Source organism: Phyllostomus hastatus, unplaced genomic scaffold, assembly GCF_019186645.2.
Source record: "Phyllostomus hastatus isolate PE091 unplaced genomic scaffold, TTU_PhHast_1.1 phas_contig_159, whole genome shotgun sequence".
Lineage (NCBI taxonomy): Eukaryota > Metazoa > Chordata > Mammalia > Chiroptera > Phyllostomidae > Phyllostomus > Phyllostomus hastatus.
In genome coordinates, this window is record NW_025333640.1 from 30,274,050 (window position 1) to 30,279,878 (window position 5,829).

General features: G+C 56.3%; 1 long non-coding RNA gene across 1 annotated transcript; it reads left to right on the forward strand.

Moving 5' to 3' along the window:
* Positions 1 to 3,038: 3,038 nt before the first annotated feature.
* LOC123814139 lies at positions 3,039 to 5,245 on the forward strand. The gene is made up of 3 exons (XR_006784840.1): positions 3,039 to 3,131; positions 4,204 to 4,374; positions 5,067 to 5,245. It is a non-coding gene; the product is annotated as an uncharacterized LOC123814139 (long non-coding RNA).
* The last annotated feature ends 584 nt before the right edge of the window (positions 5,246 to 5,829 follow it).

The following is a 5,829-nucleotide window of genomic DNA, read 5'->3' on the forward strand; positions in this document are numbered from 1 at the left end:
CTGAGGTAGGCCAGAGGACAAGGTCGGCGGGAATGACGGCAGGGACCGTAAGGTCGGGCTGTTGAGTGGGTTGTCTACCTGGGCTGAAAGGCTGGTACCCACCCCAAGACTTTGACGGGTCTGGGTCTCCCGTCTCTGGGCGAGGCTTGGAGCCTGGGGGTCCAGCTTGTTCTGCCCTCTTCTCTGCCTGCAGTCCTCTCCCTCCCCTGCACGCACGGTCACAGGGACTCCTCCATCCCCAAGCCCCATCGGCACAAAGCTGTTGTGTGTAACCGACCTTGACCAGATACTTGTGGGTAAAAGAGGAGACCACAGCAGCACACGAGGCTAGAGACATAAAACAGAAGATCACACGTGACATCCTGGGGCTCTCAACAGGAATTTCTCCAGGATCACTTTCCCCCTTAGGTTTCCCCAGCTCTGCCCGTCTGAAGCAGGTCGCCTCCCTCTAGAGAGGCTCTGCCCCGCCCTTCTCCCTCTCCAGGTCATCTGGCCCCCCACCCCCACCTTACTGCCAGCCTCCAGGGTCACGCTCTCAAGTTCACGTGCGGTGGGCACTCACACACGCAGCAGCTCTGTCGTTTCACACCTCTTGCCTCCCTGGGTTACCCACCTTTTGGTATTGTCCTAATGAACAGAGCCACCGATTTCCTCCCTCAAAATGTGTAATTACAGGAAATTGTTCTAACACCTGTCTCCTGTTCCTGCTACCCCGGATGAAATGACATCATGTAGGTGATGGTGTCTAAAATCTGAGAAGCACTTTTCTAGCTCGGATACAAGAGGCGCAAACTTTTCTGTGCAATCCCACAACCCAGTCTGGTAAAAAAGATGATCCAAGAACCAGATGTCTGTTTGTCGGCAAGGCCCCCGGCACTCGAACCCGGGGAGCTGGGCTGTGTGTGAATGTGAGGCTCAGCCAAGTGAATGAATGAAGTGTGTGTACAAGATGCTGTGATTTACAATAAGAGACGTGCACTTGGTCTCTGTCCCAGTTTCTGACACAGAGCTCCTAAAACTTTGGGGATAGTTCCAGAGCTATACAGGTGGAAAAAAATGTGTTATTATGTATAACAAACCCATTTCAACCTCATCTGGGTGTATGTTAATGAGGTGACTCTTAGGAAGCCCTTAAGGATGGGGGCTTGTTGCCTTGAGATCAACCATTTGACCAGAAAACTGGAACTTTCAGACACACACACACTAGGGAGGGGAGAGGGGCTGGAGGCTGAATCAGTCGCCAATGGCTAATGATTTAGCCCATCAGGTCTAGGTAATGAGCCTCCCTGAAACCCAGATGGTGGGTTTCAGAGAGCTTCCAGGTCGCTGGACACGCGGGGGCTCAGTGGGCATGGAGACACCTCGCCCCTTCCCACATACCTTGCCTGATGCCTCTCTTCAATCCGGCTGTTCCTGAGTAGTATCCTTTTATAATAAACCAGGAATCTAAAAGTCAGTTGTTTTCCTGAGTTTGGTGAGCTGCTCTAGCAAATGGATTGAACAAAAGAAGGGTGTTTGTTGGAAGCTTCCATTTGCAGCCGGTGGGTCAGAAGCACAGGTGGCAGCCTGGACTTGCGCCAGGCATGCGCAGTGGGGGCAGCGTTGTGGGACTGAGCCCTTTCCCCCAGGCAGCGTCAGACCCGAAGGGAATCACAGGACACCCAGCGGGTGTTGCAGAGTTGGTCAGTGTGGGAACCCACCCGCACCTCGGGGGTCAGAGGTGACCCGGGGATGTCTTGGGGTAAGAGCAGCGGAGAAACCCAGGAGTGTTTGCCTTACCACGTGACCCAGGGAGGCAGTTACCAGGCCGTTTTCGGCATCTCCGTGCAAACCGTCCCACAATCATGGTCAGAGCCGGGCTAGGTGGGGAGGGAATGGGAAGGGAAGGTGGGCAGAAGGACTGCGCCTCTCCTTTGCTCGGAGCTGGGGGTGAAAGGAGAAGGCCAGTGTGGTGGCCACTCAGACCCAGCCTCCATGACATGATCCGGACTCTGCTCTGCAATCACGTTATTTTACACTTGCCTGCCCCCAGGGGACCCTGACAAGGGCACCTCCCGGCACCCAGCTCTCCCCGCGGTGTGCCCCGGGCAATGCCCACTGTGCCCTTCCTCGAGTGATCGCCTGGACAGAGCTCTGGGGGAGAGAAGCAGAAAGGACCGGTCTGCAACGGTGGAAGGAAGACAAAGGAGACGCGCTGTGCACTGAACTGTGCCCTGCCCAAGAGCCACTGTTGAAGTACTCACAGGTCATGAGATCCTGTCTGGAGACAGGACCTTTGAGGAGGTACTTAGGTTAAGTGAGGTCGTAAAGGCGGAGCCCTGCTCCAACAGGACTGGCGGCCTTGGAGGAAGGAGAAGGGGTACCCGGGGTGCGTGCACACAGCGGGAAGGAAAGGCCCCCTGAGGACACCAGGCCACGGTGGCCATCGGCAAGCCAGGAGAGTTCTCCCCCGAAACCAGCCCTACCGGGAGATTCGCCATAGACTTTCAGCCTCCAGCACTGTGACGAAATTAGCTAATACAGGAAAAATAATTTATCAACAAATAAATAAAAGAAGGAAGGGTTCTGTCCAGGATACAGAGCCTGGAGTTTTCTTCGCCATCTTGTGTAGCTCTGTCTCCAGAGGCCTACCTGGAGAGGGAAAGGGAGAAGGGGAGGAATGTGACATAAGAGGACTTGTCACACGACAAGGACACTGGCTCCTACAGGGCCAGGCCGCCCTGCTCCCTGCCCTGCACCCACACCCCTGTCTGCTGCCTTCCATCCCCTGCATTTCTGGCGCTGGCGTCAGAATGAGGCCACTGTTTGGCCTCAAACAAAGGCAGTTATTTGAGTTGGGAGCTCTCTGCCTCAATCTTGAGTCATTTCATAGTCCTCTCAAAGGTTCGCTTAGTTGTTCAATAATCCAGTTTAGATAACTAAATTTCTATGGTGGGAGTCATGGAGGTTTTGGTTTTGGGGGATCTTTTACTTTCTGATTGATGCCGCCATCAAAAGAAGCTTTAGAACCTTCCCTGTTGTTAAGGACCCGCCAGGCCGCTCTGCGGAGACGCCTGGCTGTGACCCTCCGACGGGGATTAGGAAGGATTCGCCGAGGCTGGAAGAACCGCCGCGAGCAGCAAGCAGCGAGGGTACCTGGCGTCTCTCTTTGTGAGCACATAATGGGCCCGAAGTGGTGTGTCACCCAAGGTGCCGCGTGGCTCACAGACTCACCCACCCTCCTCCTCTCACTTCTAACCTTGCGGGGTGGGGCGGGGGTGGGGGGAGGGCGGGGAACTGCATTACTTTCCTAAACAGTCGGGTAGCTCAGAGGCTCCTTTTCAGCTGCATCGCTCACGTGGCTGGCTCTTTTATCACCAGCAGGTCGCGGCTGCCAACAAGGGTGGGCAACCGAGGGCGGCCCTGCCAGGGGTGTCTGTTTGAACAAGGCCCGTTTCCAGCCTGCCTTGCAATGCAAATGCTTCCGAGAGCATCCCCGCCTACTCCTTAGAATCCGCTGCGATGAAGAGACACTTAGGAGGCTTGGTTTCCAGCCTTCCCTCTGAAGGCTCAAAGCCATGCCTCCAGCTTCTCCTCTGGCTGTGCTCAGAGTTCATGTCATAAGGAAAGTTCCTTCGTTCTACAGGAAGAACGGTTGAAAGTGGGAACCACTGAATGGTGTTGTTTTACTTTTATTTAGAACGGTGTCTTCTAAATGCGCCTCTCCGTGCCGTTGGCCCTGGAAAGGTTATTTGCGTGTGCACAGTCCCAGGCTCCTTGGGCGCCGCTCACCGTCAGGGCAGCTCGCCCGCGGAGCCCTGCAGGAGGCGCTCGGCGAGGCCTCAGCACTCCTCTGTCTGGCCTGGTGCCCGCCATGCACACGGTCAGCGCTCAGTAAATAACTCCCTCCGTGAATTATTTATGGTGCGGGTCCATGAATCTTTTATCGTGGCTCTAAAGTGTGGGTGTGACCATGCCATACACTTTTTTCACAAATGGGCACTTCCCCTGGATGCGTGGCACTGTTAGCAGTTTAACCAAAAAAAAAAAAGTGTTACCATGTGCTACATGATGCCTTTCCCCATTGGTATCGGTTTTTTTTATTATTAAATTAATGCCCATCAATATTACAAAGATCAGCAATCGTCTGAGCGTTCTTCAGACAGCAGTTCTCAAAGTCCTAGGCAGGGTAAAGGAAGCACAGGGTTTTCTTTGTCTCTGGAGCTCAGAAACATTTCCGCGGATGGAGCAAAAGATGGGAGGAGGCCACCGCAGAGTGGACAAGAGGAGTCCCGGCGACCCACACTCGTTCTCTTACTGCTGCGTTGACGCGGGCACCTGGGGGGGCTCAGCCCTGCCCTGAGAAGCCCACAGTCCGGGGGGACACACAAGCAGGTAACAGGGGACATCGTCACAGCCTTTTCCCACTGGGTGGGCCCAGCACACCTCACACACCGGGTGGGCTGCAGGAGACACTAGTGCTGGGGTGAGCTGGCTGGGAGCATCGGGGGCACCGAGGGCATGGCCCCGGCAGCCCCCGTGGCCCCGGCAGTGCACCTGCTCATTCTGGGCAGGAGGCAGGCTGGCTGAGCAAAGGTGCTGGGGGGAGGGGTGGCCACGACTGGGAAGAGAGGCCCTGCGCGGCCTCCCACACACGATAGTCAAGGCCCCACACAGGGCCTCTTGGCTGGGTTTCCAGAGCAGCTGTCTCCATAGCATTCCAAGAAAAGGCAAAAAAAAAAAAAAAAAAAAGGGCAGGTTATCTAAAAGGTCACGAGCAAAAGCCTGTTTGTCCTTCGGAACAGCTCGACCCCAATCAGTCACCAGCTACCGTGGACACAGCAGACAATGGGGGAGGGAGGAAAGCCAGCCTTCCTGGGAGGACTTCGAAAGCCCAGATACAAGGGTGGCCGTGCCCCCCGCCCCCGGCCCCGGAACGCCACAGTTGGAGGCAGGAAGCCTAGCCGTAAATCTGTCTCGGAAGGCAATCCATCTTGGCCGAGTCCCTCCGGGGTCGGCCTAGGGCAGCTGCAGCTGTCGTGCGGCAGAAGAGACCTGGCGTGGCTGACTTGTTGTCTTAACCTCAGCCACGCTCTTCCAAGCAAACGTTACCGGCTCTTCAGAGAACCTTTGGAGAGAACCAAGCCAACAGGACAGAAGCAAGCCAATGAGAGCCAGGCTGCCCTTCCTGCCTGCGTGTCCTCCTGGGCTGTCCCCTCCCCCCCAAGGAAAGGAACCCAGCACAGCTGGGAGGAGACTCCGCACAGGCTGGTGCTCTGGACCCGTCCCCCCACCCCACCCCACCACCCTGCTGAAGTCACCTTCTGGGCTGAGCTCTCCTACACCACCCCCCCCGCCGTCACCTCCACCAGGGTTGGGTAGCACGGAGTGAGGTGCTGGGTGACGAGCACCAAGGGAAAAGAGAATTCAGAGAGAGAGCACTCAGTTCAGCTCACAGAGGGCACAAGCGAGGCTGGACTGTGCCCGGGGGCTGCCTGCCCCCTCGCCGAGGCGGCCTGCTATTGCTTCCTTATGGTGGGGGGGCCCGAGAGTTGGGGAACTTTAGTTTCAGGTAACAGTGAATAAACTCCGTAGTGAACGCATGGAAAAGCCACTGTTTCAGGAACCGCAGGTACGGCCCACCCTGAAGGAAGGAGACCACGGGCAGCGTCACCGCAGTGCTGCAGGAGAGACTGTGAGCCATCGAGGTGGGATCCGAGCCGCTGTGTTCCAGGGTGAGACAGTCCGCCGCCCAGGACACAGGACACAGGACACAGATGAAGAAAATCACAGGTCAGCGGATGAAAGGGGGTTGGGGAAATGGCTGGACTGCAGCTTTTATCTGATTAA